This window comes from Canis lupus, chromosome 1 (genome assembly GCF_048164855.1).
Source record: "Canis lupus baileyi chromosome 1, mCanLup2.hap1, whole genome shotgun sequence".
Lineage (NCBI taxonomy): Eukaryota > Metazoa > Chordata > Mammalia > Carnivora > Canidae > Canis > Canis lupus.
This window is the reverse complement of record NC_132838.1, coordinates 30,804,269-30,824,068: the sequence shown is the minus strand read 5'-3', so window position 1 is coordinate 30,824,068 and position 19,800 is coordinate 30,804,269. Positions and strand designations below refer to the sequence as shown.

General features: G+C 38.2%; 1 long non-coding RNA gene across 4 annotated transcripts; it reads left to right on the top strand.

Moving 5' to 3' along the window:
• The first annotated feature begins 1,892 nt into the window (after positions 1–1,892).
• Positions 1,893–16,562, top strand: LOC140614409 (uncharacterized). Of its 4 annotated transcripts, none has more exons than XR_012015301.1 (5): positions 1,893–2,002; positions 2,793–2,996; positions 5,516–5,563; positions 13,885–14,025; positions 16,420–16,562. It is a non-coding gene; the product is annotated as an uncharacterized lncRNA (long non-coding RNA). The 4 variants fall into 4 exon arrangements; XR_012015408.1 differs by having other exon boundaries at positions 1,904–2,298; XR_012015375.1 differs by lacking the exon at positions 5,516–5,563.
• Positions 16,563–19,800: the final 3,238 nt, after the last annotated feature.

The following is a 19,800-nucleotide window of genomic DNA, read 5'->3' as shown; positions in this document are numbered from 1 at the left end:
GTTTAGTCATTGTAGAATGTTTCTGATGTTTATTTTCAACTTCTTCCCACTGAAGGCAAGGTGAAAACTTTAAATCCAAATGGTTAACCAAATTCTATAAACTTTAGTTGGTTAGAATTTCTCTCCTATTCTCATTTCTCACTTTCTCCTGACTTCTACTTATGTGAAGTACCTGAAGTCATCAAATTCATGGAGCTAGAACGTAGAATAGTGGTTGCTGGGGGCTGCGGGAAGAGGGGAATGGGGAGTTGGTGTTTCATGGGCACACAGTTTCAATTGGGGAAGATGCAAAAGAAAAACAACTGTATTAGAAGATCTAGTGTTTGTCTCGATAGAAAACTATAGCAGAAAAGAACAGTGGAACTTCAAAGTCATAGGAAATGTTCAAGAAAAAAAAAATAGTAGTGAGTCAATCATGATGAGGTCAGCCAAAATGCAGGTTCCTTTCCAGAAATGGAGATAGAGGCAGTGTCTTCATAAATCTCATCTCCTGGCTCAGACCAGACAGTTTGATTAATCTCAGGAGAGGGGGCAATGCAATTCTCTCCTCCTGGTCATGCTAATGGCTCCACCACAGCTGTAGAAAAGTGATTAAGAATAAAATGCCATTTCCAGGGCACCTGGGTAGCTCAGTCAGTTAAGCATCCAACTCTTGGTTTTGGCTCAAGTCATGATCTCAGGGTCCTTAAATTGAGTTCCGCTTTGGGCTTCTTGCTGAGTGTGGACCTGCTTAAGATTCTCTTTCTCCCTCTCCTTCAGCCCTTCCCCTGCCTCTAAAAAAAAAAAAAAAAAGGAATAAAATGCTATTTCCAATCAACATTCCTAAGTAATCTTTACTTAGAGAACAGTAAAAACTAAACCAATCCAGTAAAACTGTGTGTGGAAACAAAAGAGGGGAACAGACCATCTGTAAAATAGTAATGTTCATTGTTCAAGGCGTGTTCAGCTTGTAAGAGCGTGTTGCCAGGAAAATAAACTGAACAAACAAACCTGGACAGCCTTCTCTCTCTTTTCAATGTACTGCTGCTATTACCTTATAAATGCCACAGGGCTGCCTGCCCATCCCCTTCTTTTAGTGCCCTCTCCCATAGCAAAGTCCTTCTTTTTCTCTAAGTTGGATGACCTTATTGGTGTGGCCACGACAATGGAGGTTCATTTTACCACTATGAAAAGGTTTAATGATTAAAAGGCCACATCATAGCACTCAATCACAAAACTCTTTTGCTTCCATGAAGCCCCTTTGATTCAAAATGTTCTTTTGACAGGATCAAGAGTGGTTCTCATTCTACTGGGCTGCAGGAACATCTGCTTTTTTAAATCTACTTTCCCCTCAGTGAACATAGTTAATGTGTAATCACTGAAATACCCTTTCTTGTAGGGGCATACTCCCACACCTGGTCTCCCATCAACCTTGCTCTGGCTCGAATAAAGCAGGGCTGCCTTTAGATCCTGTACCTTCATTCAGAGTAATAAAACCAGCCACAGGCTTATCTATCCAGCTTCATCTTAATCCTTCTCTCTCTCTCTCTTCTCCTTCTTCCATGTCCTTGGAGAAAAGGAATGACACAAAAGGAAGGGAGTGGGAGGAAAAAAGTCCACACAACCACCACTGGTCCCTTCTCTTTCACATAATTGAAGCTCACTGAGAGGGGTACACCAAACACAAATATATCAAAGCTGGATGGAGACAGAACTGAAAGAGCCCAGATTCAGGAAATCTAGAAAATAGCCACAAAGGAAAAAAAAGACTCCAGCATCCATATGACTTAAAAAGATTGAGCAGGGTGGAATTTAAGGCTGATATGGGCATATTCCTAGTATAGACCAGTAGCTGGGGTTATGTTACTATTCTATTGCTGTATTCTCATTGTGATATCAATGTTCTATTGTGAGTCGACATGTCCCCAACATCCCTCCTAGCAGCTTGGTCCTGCATAATTATTTTTTCTGAATTTACTCTGACCAGAGCAGGAGTTCCAACAGTAACTGGTAAACTCCAGAGGTTAGATGATAAAATCATTTTAGAGCCTCTTGATATACCCTGTAGAGACTCAACAGCAGGCAGAAATAGAAAAAAGGTGAATACCTGGAATGCATTTAGTTAGCACTTTCTTCAACTAAGTGAGAAGGTTTGTTGTCGCAGCTCTTGAGTACCATGTTTCTTTTAAACAAGCTCGAAATCAGAACATTCACAATTCTTTCAAAGCATTCACAGGGATCTCCTAAAACGTTCTTCAATAACAATCTTTGAAAGTTAGACAATTTTCCAGGCTAAATCCTGTAACTGTTTTGTGACAGGTCAGTCAAATGAAGCCTTTTTCATTTGGAAAATACTGGGGGAACCACTAGGCAAAAGAATTCACCTGTTACTTCTAGAACACTAGTAATTAAAAAGATCTGGCAACTGTGATCATTAAGAGCTATCTTTTTTACTCTATTGACCTGGACAGAGAGAATCTCAATAAGCATTAGATGCTGGGAATTTTAAATGTTGTGGGAAGAACTATAATGTCTTATAGTCCATTCAATATTCAACATATTTTCCTGAGTTTAAATATTTTTATTTTGAAGTAGTGAACCCATAATCAAGAAATAATAGTAAATGAGCCAATGTATCTATTTGATTATTCAGTAGTGCCTAAGGACTACTCATGCTTTCATTTCTATAACTGGACTGAGACCACTCATTTGAGTGCCATTTAATATTCCAAAGCCTGAGAAGCTTCCAGAAATCCCTATTCAAAGTGGCAGCTGGGAATCCCTTCAATTCTACCATCTTTTTTCCTCAACAGTCTTAAATGGCTTTATCCTATCAGCAAATGCCTGCACTTGAAACTGAAAATCTAATGAAAATCAGCAACCTCCCTATACCCATAACTAAATATGGTGGTGATGTTGTCTGTCCTCTCTACCAGCTGTGAAAACATCAGTGAACAACTTTCTTTGAATTTCTGCTGTTTCAACTATGAAGATTAATAGCACTCATAAAGGATACGGTAATATTATACATATGCAAAATATTGTTTTGTTTATTCTTTAAGTAAAGAAAAGCTTTGAAGTATACTCTAGAAAAATCGAGTGATGTTTGCTATTGGTTCAGAATATTTTTTCACACCAGGGTTCAGCAGGGGTTTTAAGGGTCAGAATTTAAGGATCAGTTCTCTCCTTGACTTGTGAATAGTTTAGGCTAAATTTCATTTGTGACAAGATGGGTGCTTTTTATTGTCTGCTCTAAGTACCCTGCCTTAATCCTGTGGGCTACAGTTTCCTCATCTGAAACTGAGTTGATGAAAAGCTGTTGACATCTCTCATAATGGATTCACTATGTATTTGTTTTCACTACGTATTTTTAAAGATCTATTTATTTTAGAGAGACAGGTACAAGCAGGAGGAGGGGTAGACAGAGGAGGGAGAGAAACTCAAACAGACTCCCTGCTGATCATGGAGCCTGACTTGGGGCTCAATCTTATGATCCTGAGATCATGACTTGAGCCAAGAGTTGGGCGCTTAACCAACTGCACCACCCAGGCACCCCTAGATTCTCTATGTTTTAAGTGTACTTAGATGGCTACAATGGCACATGTTGACATTAAAATCTAAATAAATTTATATTATAGTTTAAACAATATTAGTATCTCCTAATTCTGTACATATATTTCACATACCCAGTGCCACAGAAGTTGCTGCCAACAGCCTGTTTATGGTTTTCAAACTATAAATGAATTGCTACAGAGTTTACATTAAACAAATGCTTGAACAACATCACAAATAAATTGTACTAATATGGTAAAAAGCAAATGGATTTAAAGATAAAGAACCTCTCTTTGTCACTTTAAAGCATTGTGATCAAGTTTTGGAAAATGAGTAGCCGGCAGAATTTACTGGATCTGATTTGGAATAATTGATGATAGTCATTCTGCTAGTAATGAGATTTATTAAACTCAAAATGTTTTGAGGTTTCACTCCATTGTCTCAATCAAAGCCACTATCTGTGATAAAATGAAAAAAACATTCAATAATTTAATATGATAATATACTTGATTGGGAGATACTATCTCTACAAGTTACCTGTCAAACCATTATATATTTATTTACTCTTTTAATTAATATAGTTTAATATTATTTAGGCCAGATATCAGTCTTGGGTTTTTTTAAAGATTTTTTTTGAGAGAGAGAGCGATAAAGCATTAGCAGGAGAGAGGCAGAGGGAGAGGAAGAGGGAAAAGCAGACTTCTGGCTAAGCAGGGAGCTCAGTGGGGCTCAATTGCAGGACCCCAGGATCATGACCTGAGCTGGAGGCAGACATCTAACTCACTGAGCTACCCAGGCACCCCAAAGTCTTATTTTTTTAAAGTTTTATTTATTTATTTATTTTTAGTGGGTACATGCCCACATAGGATGAGGGGTAGAGAGAGAGAGAGAGAATCTCAAGCAGACTCCAGGTCCAGTGTGGATTCCAAGGTGGTGGGGCTTGCTCTCACAACCCTGAGCTCATGGCCTGAGCCAAAAGCAAGAGTTAAACACTCAACAGAGTGAGCCACACAGGTGCCTTGGTATCAGTCTTATTTAAACCAGTCTTTAAAAGAGAGAGAGAAATGGAAGATTAACAATCCCAGACCTCAAGCTCTTATAAACCCATACATAACTGATTCTCCCTTATTGCCTGGGGGGTAGAATTGGTACTGAAATCTGCTAGAATCACTCAGTATCTTTCCTATCTGCCGAACTGGAACCCCTCATCACTAAGCAGAGGGTAGCCTACTTTCTGAGTTACACAAATAAAGAAAGAAAGGAATGTTTCAACTGAAACTTCTTACCCTCGATGCACATATGGGTCAGGAGAGGATATGTTTGTAGAGGGGATTAATCCCCTGCTCATCCCTCTACATCTGGGAACACTGAGCTCTCCACCCCCACCTCCACCATGGGATTGAGTGGTGGCTAGGATTAGCTGACCTTCCAGAGCTATCATTTTCCCAGAATAATTCCTGGCAACAAATGACCAAAGCACGAAAGTGCTATTTAGATATAATGTCTATAAGTTCCATATCCCTTAAAGATTTCTTCTCAGACAGAAAAATAAGAAAAGCATGCAATAGAGTGGAGGGGCATAGAGATGTTGCTCTAAGAAAGTAAAAAGGTCAGGACAACACAGCTCTTCCTGCAAAACTAATAATAGAACAACTTCATCCTTATATAAACTTGTATAGTTATTGACTTCTGGGTTTTTCTAGATGTAACTTGTCTCCTGGACTATATTCCCTGGAATTAATGAAATACAATTGATAATGTTCCAATGTTCCATCTAGAAAACTGAGGGAAGGGAGAATTATGCTTGCTTTTTATCTTTCTCCTGAAAAGAAAAAAGTCAGAAACAGAAACTGTTTTCAGGTGCTCGATTAATGTTAAGTGTTTCTCCTGCGCCTCTATCTGGTGAGCACTAGGAAAAGAGTGAGCACAGAATATTTGCTTTTAATCATTTATATATTTATCTCTATTGCCCCCACACTTTTAGGTTATAACACCTCAGAAGGTCAAGGACTATGTCTGTTTACCTTGCCTGGTAATGTATTTAACACAGTGTTCCCATACAATGAATGCCTGGTAAATATTTGCATGCCACCACAATGGCGACCCTGATGAACATGGCCAGACTTTATTTTGTTCCATTTAGTCTTGTGTTGAGTAGGTAGTGTCTAAGCAGGCCCCAGTTTAAACCTCAAGCTTACAAGTTTCACCTATGATAAGCTAGTTACTTGCTTTTCAGCCCTGCCCCCTGAAAAACGTGGTGGGTTGGACTCCAACACATAAAAGCCAAAGAGAGTCAATCATTAGCAAGTGTGAATAACAGCCAAATAACACTACCAGATTGTGTTTTTCTAAAGTGCCAAATTGAATTGTTCATTAGCATTCTCAGAAATACCTAAATAATACCAACAAGGGGTGTTAAACCATTTCAGATTATTGATGAGTTTTGCTTGGGGGATAAAAAAACAACAAAGCTTCTTGGGTGAGGGCCAGTTCTTTCCCATTCTTACAAGGATAACCAAAAGAAAATTAAGAAAGGAAGCAATGGGATGAACTGCCCCAAGAGCTATTTTCCTGTCTACATGTAAGGAGTGTGGATAAGAGAAATCAAATGCCCATTGGCTTTTAATTCCATTTCATTCATTAAATGTCATATTTTTTCTTCTGTTAACCCCATTTTTCTACCATTTTGCATGGGCAATGATGGCCTGCATTTTCTGCTTTAGATGATTTGTAATGTTAAAAAATTCAAATGAGTAAATATCAAAGATTGTATCGGCTTTTTTTCAGTGACTCATGAATTGGGCTGCATTCTATAGAGCAGATAAAAAGAGGCATAGAAAAGCTGTACAAAAAGACTTTTACAGGCAGAAAAGAGTGAGGGGACAAGTGAGTCATACTAACAAAAAGTGGATTAGTTGTGGCAAGGGTATTTTTCTTTAGGAGAGCAAGAGTCTATCACGTATCAGGTTAGTATTACCTCATTAATACTAACCAGGTGATTCCTGGTTTAAGATTCCATTTCTTGGAGAAGACAAACTGTAATTAAGGTAAATCTAGGTTTGGTGATGTGGGGCTTAGCATAAGTGACTCTATTTGGGGACTTTTCTTCTTTTTACCTATTCTCCCCTTTTTGATCACACTCTGAGTCTTGAGAGATGTGATCAAAATTTAAGGTATTAATGTTACTCCAGGCTACCCCTTTGAAGTTCTCGTAGTGTTACTCCAGGCTACCCCTTTGAAGTTCTCTAGTTTCTGCTAATCAGGTGTTACATCTTTTTGCTGAATCTTTCTATGGTATTCACGGGTCACAACTTCAAGTTCAAATTCTTTAAGTCCTTCATTCTCTTCATTCTCTTTCTGATATTCTGGTCTTAAGATGATCATTTGCTTGATGGCTGTCACATGTGAACATACTATTTAAAGGTTTTGAGAGAACTCAGCACAGCAAAAAGACTACTATGATTATCATAAGCAGAAAAATTCCCAATGTCTGAAATGTACTTCAGAGCCACGGCTTCCAAGACCCAAGCCAATCAGAATCAAATAAATCAAAGAAAGACCTCATTGTAAGGTCACTTTCTTAAGACAAGTGATCTTTTGAATTTCTTTTTTTTTTTTTAATTTTTATTTATTTATGATAGTCACAGAGAGAGAGAGAGAGAGAGGCAGAGACACAGGCAGAGGGAGAAGCAGGCTCCATGCACAGGAAGCCTGACGTGGGATTTGATCCCGGATCTCCAGGACCGCGCCCTGGGCCAAAGGCAGGCGCTAAACCGCTGTGCCACCCAGGGATCCCAGAATTTCGACTTCCCCAGAAATGTCAATCCAAGTGCAGCAAGTGGTATTGGCCATAGGACAAACACATCCTTGCTCTCCTAAAAAGATAATCAAGAGCTATCTTATTCCCCAAAACAACTTGGGCCATAGCATCTAGGAATTTTTGAAGGGCAGCTATTGCTTTAGCAACAGATTCTGCAATATCTCCAAGGGTTAAGGTGAGGTTCCTGGTCATAGCCTCATTTGTACTTACTCCTAGCCAACAGAGCAGTGATCTACCAGAGGATGCTAACTTGGAGTCAAGAATACTTTCCAGTAATTCCTGTTTGAATCTATGGCTCAAGACTGGAAATGTGACAGCCAGAGAGGCCAGTAAAATTTCAGGAACTGTAGACCACTAACAGTTTAATTTTGATGACTCTTGTCTTGTGTTCCAATCTTTGTGCAGAGAATCAAGAATCCAGAATCAAGGTTCCCCAGGTTAGGGGTTGTTAGGGATAGGTAAATAGATCCCAGAGTTAGGGAGTCTGACACAATAAAGTAGGGACCTGAGTTGGACTAGATGTTAAATGGAGCTTTCTTTAGTTGTAAGCTATGCATCCAAGGTTCAACACTTTGTACCTTGACAGCAGTGTCAATAATTGAGAGTTCTTGGTAGGGTCCTTTTCACATAAGTCTCACTTTTGCAAAATCATCAGAGTAGAACAATAACTGTCCATAAATGACAACTTACAAATGCCCATTGTTAAAGATCTGATGAGAGCTAAGTATAATGGGATTGATAAGGAAATTTGGTTATTTCAGTAACATACAATGTTTTAAGATAATAATTTTAAGATAAGGTTTTAAGATAATGACTGATAACATTATACCAGTACACATCAGACTTTAAAAATTGCATATAATTTCTAGAACACTTATAACATATACTTATACAAATACAACATAAAGAAGTGTTACTTCTTATTTGACAATGCTTACCACATAATTAACATACCAAATAAGCATAATTCATTTAATATCTCCCTTTTTATAAAGAGAAAGAACAAATTGTTTGAGATTTTTCAAGAACCCTCTAGAAAATCCCAAAGTTAACTTCAGGTCTAAAAGGTTTTATTTAGAATTTGATATATGGGGAGTTTGTAAAAAAAAATATTCACTTAACAAAAATGACTATAGAAAACATCAAAGGCAAATACAGAAGTTTACAGAGTGGTGAGAAAAAGTTAGCTCCTTTAATATTGAGAAGTTTTTTGATTTTTGTTTTTTTGGGGTTTTTTTTGCTTATTTTGTTCTTTGTTTTAAGTAATCAAAGACTTGATAAAGATAACATGAAGCACACTAAATTATCTTGGTAAGACACAAAATCTTTGTTACTTAGGCAGATTACTTAAAAGGTAAAGAAACTTTTCATAATTTGTTATCAAAAGCATACAGAAAGCCCAAGAAAACTGTCCTTTTAATAGAAAACCAAATTCTAATTTTTTACTAATATACTTTGAAAATGAAACTTATTTTTTCAAAAAAGCTTGAAGAAATTAATTTCAATCTTTGCAGTTTATCCAAATTCCTTTTCCAAGATTCCTTTTCCATAAAACTTCTACAGTTTTGTCCTAGTTTTTCTTTTTCTCTATTTTGAACATTCAACTTTCATTTTTTTAAAAGGATTTTATTGATTTATTCATGAGAGACACAAAGAGAGAGAGAGGCAGAGACACAGGAGAGGGAGAAGCAGGCTCCATGCAGGGAGCCCGATATGGGACTCGATCCCGGGACTCTGAGATCATGCCCTGAACCAAAGGCAGATGCTCAACCGCTGAGCCACCCAAGCATCCCTCACTCAACTTTCCTTCTCTACCTTTCATATAGAGTTGTTTCCTTTTACCCTTATTATTTCTAAGTACTTTTAACTATATATATTGATTAAAATCCTCACTTTGTAGTGAAAAGTAAGAAATAAGCAATTGTAACCTGTCTCTTACACTAGCATTCTGCAGACTGGCGGATTTATAAATACATTTTCTCATTTCTAGAAGTACATTCTCCTTCACAGTAAATTTTTCAAAGGGGCACAAAATGTTTACTTAGAGACCCACATATCTTAAGTTTATTATTAATAAGAAGCCAAAAATAGATAAACCTTTGTTAAGTAATGTTTCAGGATTTGATCTTATTTGGAAGTGAATTAGATAGTCAATGACTATCCATCATTTAACTTAACTTAGCAAAACTCTGAAGTTTCAAGTAACTGAAAACATTTTTAGAATCTTTTTCAAGCAAACATACCGTAAAACATAATCATTGCTGCAAAATTCACCTAAAAACTCTTACCCCACTTATATCTATTTAAGTCATGTTTCTTAGCAGTTATATTTAGACTACCTATGAAAACTCCATGAGACATTAGACAAAGTAAGCCATCATCCAAAGTTATTTTTCTTGCTAACAAATCTTTTAAGAAAAATAAAGAACTTACTTGACCTTTAATAAGCCTAGGTAGAATAAAAGTATTATATTTAATGTTGATAATTCTAAAGACATGCCTGTTTTAATTAAACCAACAAACTTAAGCTAGTTTTTATTTACTAAAGATTAATTTTAGATCACGTGAACTTGAAAAACATTTGGGTTAATTTCTATGTTTCTGAGAATGTTGGAATACTCAATCCATACAAGCACTTGTCTTCAAATCAACCAAACAGAGCTCTTACAAATTAAGTTTGGTAATACCATCCAGAGGTAGAAACATATCACATATATACAATATACATTTGTAGACACATATAAACATACAGACAGACACGGAAAGAGAACTTAGAGTTTCTGTTCTAAAATTTTAGCTGTGAATTAATTGTAACAATACAAACCTTTTTATTTACATAAATTGGATTCAAATTGGAAGGATCCCAGTCACAAATGGAGTACAATCCACCTTTCTGTCTAGCCACAATTTTGCACCCCAACCCAATGGTTGAAATGCCTGAATATATAAGAACCAACAACCTGCATTGCCCAGGCGCAGAAAGCCAAGCCAGATTCTCAGAATGGAAAAGGGTTCGAGTGAGAAGGCGATAGCTATCCTCAGAAGAGAAGGAACCAATAACCAATGGGCCTGAATTTGTAAAAGAAAGCAACAGTATGAAACTTTATCTTCCTCTCCTTACCAGGTACTGTAGATAAGATACCCAGACAAGTTGACTCTGGTAAGAATTCTCAACCTTAGCTAGCTTCTGACATTTTTCCCAGAATCGTATCTACAAGCTCTTAATGAGATCCAAAGTAGAGTGTAGCTCCAGTATCTACCAGAATTTGACAAGGATTTTTATTACATTTAATTTTAGTTTTCCCTTGGCTGTTTAAAGGAATGACTGGTAGTTTTACCAGAAAATCTCTCAGAGTCCCATCAACCTGGAAGGGGCACATCTGGGGGCCTCCCTTCAAAGGAAGATATGGGGGAACTTGAGTTGATAGAGAAGGATTTAAACAAAACCTTTGAGGGCAATCTTTTTCCCAGTGTTTTAGTTGATTACAAATGAGACACTTATTTCTGGGACAGCATTTTGATAATGGATCCCATTAGAGGGTGCAGTGGGGAAGGCACAGGTTGTTGTTTTGGTTTCTGGGCCTGGGGCTGTTGCAGCTATAAGGCTAAGAACTTGGAGGACTTTCATTTACAGTCTTGTTCCAAAGTCCTTTCAAAGTGCTCAGTGACAGTCATCAGTTAAATCAGACCAGTGCCATTACATACTATTTTCTGCCCTTTAACGAGTCCACTGATCTTTGGAGATAATTTATTTACAAATAAGGCAGATAGAGAGGGGATGGGGGGAGGGGACTTCATTTATTGTATGAAACCCAAAATGCCATGGAAAAAGAGCTTCCAGAGAGGCTTTAAAGTCTGCCCAGATTCATCTTTTTGTTGTTTACTTGTTTGAAAAACAGACCAGTCAGTGTGGGCAGGGAAGACTCTAGGAATAACTGCCAAAAGATTAGTTGCTGTTTTGCAGTATTTTCTGGTCCATAGGGGACCACATTGAAGAGCAAAGATCTTGCTTATTATCCTCGGGGTTATGCCATTCTGCTTCCTGCGTCCATTTGGGGGCTTCACCACATCCTACCACCCTGTACACAACCAGCTCCAACTCATAGGCCCTAATAAGGCTTCTAAATTCTTCAGGAAACTTTTAGGGATCCTCCTTAGGTTTAAGAAATTCTTTAACTATGGCTCTTGGTTTTGACTTTGGCCAAGATGTGAAAGCTATCTGAAGATTGCCTGCAGCCTTGGGTGATGTATTTTATTTATTTATTTATTTTAAGATTTTATTTATTTATTCATGAGAGACAGAGAGAGAGTGAGAGAGAGGCAGAGACACAGGCAGAGGGAGAAGCTGGCTCCAAGCAGGGAACCCGACGTGGGACTCAATTCTGGGTCTCCAGGATCATGCCCTGGGCTAAAGGCGGTGCTAAACCACTGAGCCACCCAGGCTTCCCGGGTGATGTATTTTAAAAGGCAATTATTTAATAGTCTCTTCAGAGCAGAAAGATAATTCAGATAGAGGATTAGTAGGACATGAATACTGAGGCAAAGGAGGATAGAGGAAAGCAAGAGGCATCACATCAGTCTTATTGTCTCTTGTTTAAGTACCTCTTGTGTCCTTAAATTTTCATTAGCCTTTTGCAATAGATCTTTCAATGAAGCTATTGGAGGCTTGTGGGTGCCAATTAAAATAGGCATCCCATTCTGTTGTTTGTTTGATTTGGGAACCCTTGCTTTCAAGTGCACTTTTTTATTTTTTTGACAGGGCCGATGAGCGTAGTAGAGGGGGAGGGAGAGAGAATCTTAAGCAGGCTTCATACCTTATGATCCTGAGATCACAACCTTAGCTGAAATCAAGAGTTGAGCACTTAACTGACTGAGCCACCCACACACCCTCAAGTGCACTTCTTAAATCAACAATTTTGCCTAACTGACCATTCCCCATAATGGCTATTGTAATTCTACGTTGTCTAAGTAAAATTTTGTCACTTTTCAAGTTCTTACTTTATTTTTATTAATTTGCCAGATATTCTTTTAATGAGAATTATAAAAGACCAGAAACATTTTTCACAAACTGCCTTTTCTCAAACAAATGTTTTTCTTTTGATTGCAAATACTGTGTAAGACAACACCTTCTTTTGCAAAACCAATAAATACAAGAACAAATTTTAAACATGTGATTTGCCCAAGGTGTTTGGAGGGAAAAAAAGCCTTATTTTTTCCCCAGTATTAAAAAAAAATCAGTATTCCCTAAACTTCCAAAGAATAAGTTCAAAGGTATGACTCAATTGGAGAAAAAGAGAGACAGAGACAGAGACCATCTTATAGCTACTTTAAATAGCTTCTGATAATACTTCTGAGGTTAACTTTCCTTTCTGGAACTCATCTTCACAAGAGTTGAATTTAAAATATTTCTAATGAACTGAATAATGGGAGAAAATAAAATACCTATTGAACACATCTGTATAAACTTTACCATAAATAATTATGCAATCAAAAAGACACTCACTTTATAAAGGTACCAAAAAAATAGTTTCCAGGACCACAGTTCTTAGACATAAAATAAGCAGATGTGCTGTGCCAGAAGATGGCTCACAATTTTTGGAACTTGAGGACCCCATTCTTTGACTAAGCATTGGGTCTCTCATAGCCGGATTAATACGTAACAGGGATGTGCCACTGGGTTGGAGATTATGTGGTGTTTTATGATGTACCTCGCCACATGGAAATTTTCTCAAGGATGGCAAGTGACCTAGTGTCATTCTAACTCATTTTGTGTCCAACTTATCCTGACACTGGAGTCTTAGAGATAAGTAGTGAGTATTCTAACAGCTTTAAGTACCCACATCCACCAACTTTGCAGCTTTTGACTTCTGAGACAGTAATTAGCAATAGCCTTTTCTTCCTATGTACATTAAAAGAATAAAAGAATGCAAAAATAACAGAAATTGGACTGTGGACCAAGAAATGCTATTGAGGACTAACCAAGAGACGGCCTTAGGAGCACACCTTTAGTAGCTCCCAATGTGGAACCAGGGTCTGAACCAACAGCTCCGGCTTGCATTCCAGAAGAAAGCGTGTGCTAGCTCCAGCTGACTCACCGTGGACTGAAAAACCAATTGGTTCAGGAACTTGACGAAATGTGAGCAGGGTGCAGGACCAAAAGGAACTTGCCCGCGGTCCTTAGACATGATAAGAAAGACAACTCAAAAGGGTTTTATGGATACCCGTGCACATGTTCCTGCTTAAATTTCACATTTTTTAATAGTGCGCATTGCACAAAATGTCCTCCCTTGGTGTATTCTAAGAGAGGCCAAGTATACTGGATTAGAGCCAAAATTAGAATCTTAATGGGCCAACCGGATGGCTCCTAGGTTTAGCGCTGCCTTCAGCCCAGGGCCTGATCCTGGAGACCCGGGATCAATCGGGCTCCCTGCAGGGAGCCTGCTTCTCCCTCTGCCTGTGTCTCTGCCTCTCTCTGTGTGTCTCTCATGAATAAATAAATAAAATCTTTTTTTATAAATCTTATTTTGTTTCAGGATGCTTTGAAACGTGTACTTATGAACATAACTCTGCTTGTGAGCTTGTACTCATTACCCTAGTAATTAGGAAGATCTTGTTTGATCTTGGAATTCAGTATTGAAGCTGGAAGACTGCTCCAACAGGAATCAACAATTAAGGTAGTAATAAGAAAATCGATATCACTTTCCTGCTTAGACATTTTTCCAAGGCTGCACTACACCCAACTAATCAGTAGTTTATATTAGAAATATTTTTAAAATAGCATTATCACATTTCTCTTAACATACAGAATAAATCTCAGCTTAGTAAAAGGTCATCCATCATCAATTAGGTTATAGGTAGAGTTCTCCACCCAAGTCCTTTTCTTCATCTGCAAACCACACAGGTTCCTGCGCATGGGAAAAAGTTGGCAAGGTGGATTTCAGAAAGTTTCTTCCCGCCCTTTAATTCTCAAAGAGTCTCCTCCATATACTAGAATTCTAGTCAAAAATTCCATGCAATGCAATGCAATCAGCTGAGTCTCAGTTATAGTCTGATACTTGACAAATAGCTTAACTTCTTCATTAATTCTCTTAATGAATTGAGATTAACCATTTTTGCCACATTTGGCATATGTTGCAAGTGTGAATTTAGTTAATCAGAAATCAATCTCATTTTTCTTGTTTTGTTTTATGGTCAGAATTTCCTGCAATGTTACAAATTTCACATAAGTTCCATGAAACAATGTTAGAACCCAGCACAGATTTACATTTGCCAAGTCAGATTTCAAATGAAAGCTACATGTACTTTATCTGAGAGTTCAGCTAGCCCCTTCTCCTTCTTGCCAAGAGCCATTCAATTCATTCTGATTGGGACATATGCTATATGACAAAGCAATTCACCCTCTTTTCAAGTTTCTAATTGTTAAAAATTTATTTTAAAATTGTCTTTCTTTGGCTTCCACCCATTGACCAAAGAAAAATTCTTCTAACATTTAATAATATAAATTATGCTCTCTGATGAATACTATTCTCCAGACTCAACCTGTTGAGTTCTCTGACACAGCTTTTAGTTCTTTCTGTATTCTTGCTAAATCCTCCTGAGCCAATGCTCCCTGTCCATGTTTTTATTAGATGTAGTGGCAAATACATGGGGATTGATGAGTTTATGTAGGAATATAGTAACATCTCCCGAATTCCAAACACCGTACACCTTTTAATATAGTCCGATTGCATTTGTTTCGGTGACCAGTGTGGGTAATTGGGGTTCTGTCCATTCAAGACCCTCTGAAGAGCTGAATAAAAGCACCTCAGAATCATCTGCCAGGGGACAGAATAAAAGTACATCTATCCACTATTTCCCCTCCCTCATTGATCCAGGGTCATGGGATGTCATTGATGGGCTGTGAACTCCCTTGCCCTTCCAGGTCTAATGCATGTACAAGACCAACTCTGGCATCAGAAGCCATGGTGCAAAAGATGAGACTTGAGAAGTGTCAAGTGCCCATGTGTGAAGCTGTTTACCAATAGCAAAGGCTTTAGGAAAACATGGGCTAAAGATGTGAGCAGGGGACAAGAGGTCTCTGACATAGGTAACTGAATCCCAAGGCCAAGTCCTATTTAACTTGTAGTCCCCTAACCCTGTAACTCCTTACAGAACCATAAGTATTTTAGAGATAGATCAGACCTTCAAGTTTGTTTTACAGATAAAGAAACTAAGTCACACATGGGGGAAATTGTTCTCCGAAGGTCACAGATCTGGTCTAAATAAATGCCTCAGTGTTCTACTTTGTGGAGATCTTTGAAACTACGCATTTGAGAAATATTTCTTAGGATTTCAGGATATATGGAAGAATTCAATGGGATTTGAATGCCATCACTTTCACTGAGAACTTTCTTAGAGCTCATTTCTGACAATCTCACAAACACTTATTAGCTCCCTGAGATTCACATTTGTACTGGAATTTGTTACCAGGAGATGCAGACTATCGTGGCCTTCATTCTGCTTTTCTTTATCTTATCATTAATGCTCTTAAAGTGTTTATGTTAGTTTTTTTTTTAACTATTGTACATTTTAGATCTAGACAATAATATGTTCAGAACAGGTATGTCAGACGCAAAGGCAGCTGAGGAGAGGCCAGGAGCTGGTTGGCTCAGGAGCTACAGGCCTGGACCAGGTTATACTGCCTCTCTGACCCCCTCATTTCCCTCATCTGTAAAATGGGGATAATTACAAAACCATTCCATGGGGCTGTTAATGATGCTGCAGTGTGTTATCATTTGTTCAGTCCGTTAGAATAGTGCCTGACACATAGTAAGTTTTGTTAAAGTAACAAGACCTTTAAAAAAGGTCTCTTTCGGGGGAAGGTTTTGTTTGTTTGTGTTTTGCTCTTGGCTTCAGCTCCACAACATCTCCCAGCCTACTATTTTTATTCAAAACTATCTCAACTTTTCTTTCTGGTGTGGAAGAAGCTGGCCATTTCTGCAGTTGTTTATTTATATATATTTGGCTTCTATTACATTAAACATTCTATACTCTATTTTGGTTACTTATGGTACAAATTTCTCTTTCAGTATTACATACAGTAAGACTTGGGCAGCCCGGGTGGCTCAGCGATTTAACGTCACCTTCAGCCCAGGGTGTGATCCTGGAGACCCGGGATCAAGTCCCCCATCAGGATCCCTGCATGGAGCCTGCTTCTCCCGCTGCCTGTGTCTCTGCCTCTCTCTCTCTGTGTTTCTCATGAATAAATAAATAAAATCTTAAAAATAATAATAATAATAAATTAATTAATTAATTAAGACCATTTCCCTACCAGGTCCTGGGCTTTGAAAATATCGTCTGCCTAGAATTTTCCACATAGTTTCCAAAAGCAATTAATACTTTTTAAAAATGACAAATGAACAACAACAGAAACAGATCTAAGAAGTAGAAGAAATAAAGATGTTTCAATTGTGTGTCCTGAGACAACTTTAAATTACAACAACCACCTGGATGGAGTGTTGTGTCCATGCATCTTTTTGTTGTGTTTGTTCATGGATCTTCTAAAATACTTCAGGCTCACTTGAGCTGAAAAAACTGTATCCATTCAGATAAACGAACTGTATTTAGTATAACTATAATACCTTTTCAAAAACTTCACGTGGAAATGGCAATATCTACATTATCTTTCTCACAAGTCTTGTACAACTGAAATTTTCTATTCTTTAAAAAAAAAAAAAAACACTCAACACTTTCTGCTAATCAGCGGGCTGCCCGCATAACTGGATTCAAAAATCAGTAAGCAAATATGCCACAAACTTTAAAATGGTCTGTTTGCAGAAGTTATTATTTGTGAATGGATGGATTCACGCATTCTTCACGAGGATGGGAAAAGCAGCCACTATTCCTTTAGAAAGTTCAAAAGCTGCCGTCCCTCCTCACTGACAATCGCAGTCAGGACCGAGCCAGGGTTGTCTGGGCAAAACAGTCATTTAGAAACTGGCCGTCTGTCTCCTGCTTCTGTTTGAAAAGTCCTGACAAGGTTGCGTCTGTAGGATTATTTTATTTCTTGGGTTTTCAACAGAGTGTTCCGCCCCTCCCCCCTCTGTTTGCAGCAGGAGCCCCGGCTCAGAAATCTGTAAACACGCCGGCTCCTTGTAAAGGAAACTCTGGGGCATAATGAAGTCCGCACGTCCCTGCGGCCTGGCCTGCTGGGTTCAAGCCACTGAAAGCAGCCGCCGGGTGAATTTCTCAGCCTTTGCTAAGTCTCGGGTCTGTGAGTTTGCTCAAGTGCACCAAGGCTGTTTGCAAGGGAGGTGTCCTGCTGCGTGGGGTTTGCTCTCCTCCCAGGAGCTCAGGAAAGGTGAGAGGGCTCCTTCATATTTTCTCTTTTCCTTGAACTACACAATAGTTTCTTCGGCAGGTCCCTCTGCATCTCTCACACTGGGACATTTTTCCACATTTCCAGGATTATGGCCACTTTTACTTAGATCTATGTGTGCTGCCTCCACATACAAAGAAGCACTTGGGGACAGGATTAGTAGGATTAGAAGAGATTCACATATGTCCAGTTCAAGCAATTGGTATTCAAAGCTTTACACTTTCAAATGCCACCAAGAGAGAGAAAAGGAGCAAGGAGCTTGCTTTGCATTTCAGCACCTTCAAGAGAGGGACAGTGCTTTTGATTGGTGTTAAAAGCGGAGGGATAAACAGATTCCTCCTCGGTTTAATCCAGTCCAGCATACCACGGCCTCTAATCTGGGGGACGAAAGAGTGAGCCCAACTCTAAAATCACACGTTTCTGCATTTTGGAGGTTGCTAGTGTTCTGAGTAACGTGCCATAGTGCAGATGTTTATGGCAACTCATTTGCCAGTTATGATTTGCTGTTTTATATAGGGGCATCCCTTCGGGATCTCCCTTTCAAAATATCCCTAACTCTGTTTGCTTGAGTGTAACAATGAAACTCAGTTTCCCAGCAACGACAAAGCAGAAGTTTGATTTGTTTTCAGTGATCGGGGATGGAGGCAGAATCGGTGAACGAAAATGTAGACGAATTAAAATCGGAAACGCAGTTGTGGAAATTGTGAAGTTTCTTGTACTTTGTATGGAGACAGAAACAGATACCCCTCTCTGCCCATGCAAGAGACATATTTTTCTTATCAATTACTTCTGTTTTCAAGTCCTGAAGCAACCCATTGTTTTCCCCCTCAACCTTTCATTCCTTATAAAGGCCTGTTTTCCTTGATGAAGAAGCAAAATATCCATGGAAAGCAATTAGCACTGTTTTAAGCTATCTCTTATCACCACTGATTCCATAATTCCCGTTAGCCGATATGCAAGAAAAGTTTTGCTCTAGATAAGTTTGTATTTTGCTCAGCAACAGGGTATCTTGATTATAAGGTTCTCCTTAGGCATGTTTTGATAGTATTTTGACATCTTTCACAATGCTGTGTGTTTTTAAAAAATTAATTTCTCATGAACTCTGGAATATGACTTCCAATGAACAGATGGTACTAAAATTCATATCTCTTTTCTTATGGATAAGGTTCTCTTTCTAAATTTATTTTATTAACTAGTTATTTATTAACTAGTTGCTGTTGGACCTAGGATCCAGTGCCAAGTCTGTCATTAATTAGGTGTTCGCCTTAAGGGAGTCCCTTATTTTCTTTTGTCCTCACATTCATCCCACATAAAAGAAAGGGGTTGGACTAAAATATTAACAGCTTGTATTCTTCACATAGTACAATTTATAAACTGCTTTTACACATTTCTAAAAAGTATTTTAAGCTTAAATATTCTGTTTCTCTTCATAATTATTTTGAAAGAAAGCCCTTTATGTTATCTCTGCCATAGAGCAGTCATATCTTCCCAAGACAAGAAAAGTTACCTCCAAATAAATTAATTGCCACAGCTCTAAAGCAGGAATTATTTGAAATAGATATTTTATAATGAGGTACCATCTCTATAAGACACAATCTCAGATACCAAAAAACTTGTGTGGTGTCAAATTACATCTCAGGGTGCAATCTTTCTTTTCTTTCTTTCTTTCTTTCTTTCTTTCTTTCTTTCTTTCTTTCTTTCTTTCTTTCTTTCCTCTTTCTCTTTCTTTCCTCTTTTCTTCCTTTCTTCCAGCCTAGTTTCCTTCTAGTGTTCAGATGGGGCAAATTCTCAATTGTTCTATCTTTAGATTCACTGCTCCTTCACTCTGTTATTTCCTTTCTTCTATTATTCCCATCGAGTGAGATTGTTATGTTGGTTATTGTATTTTCCAGTTATAAAATTTCTATTTCATTCTTCTGTATGCCTCTGTTTCTTTGCTGAGTCCTTCCAGTTTTTTCATTTGTTTCAAGTGTATTTGTAATTGCTCTTTGAAGCATTTTTACTATGCCTGCTTTAAAATGCTTATGAGGGAGATTGCTGGGTGGTGCAGTGGTTTAGCACTTGCCTTTGGCCCAGGGCACAATCCTGGAGA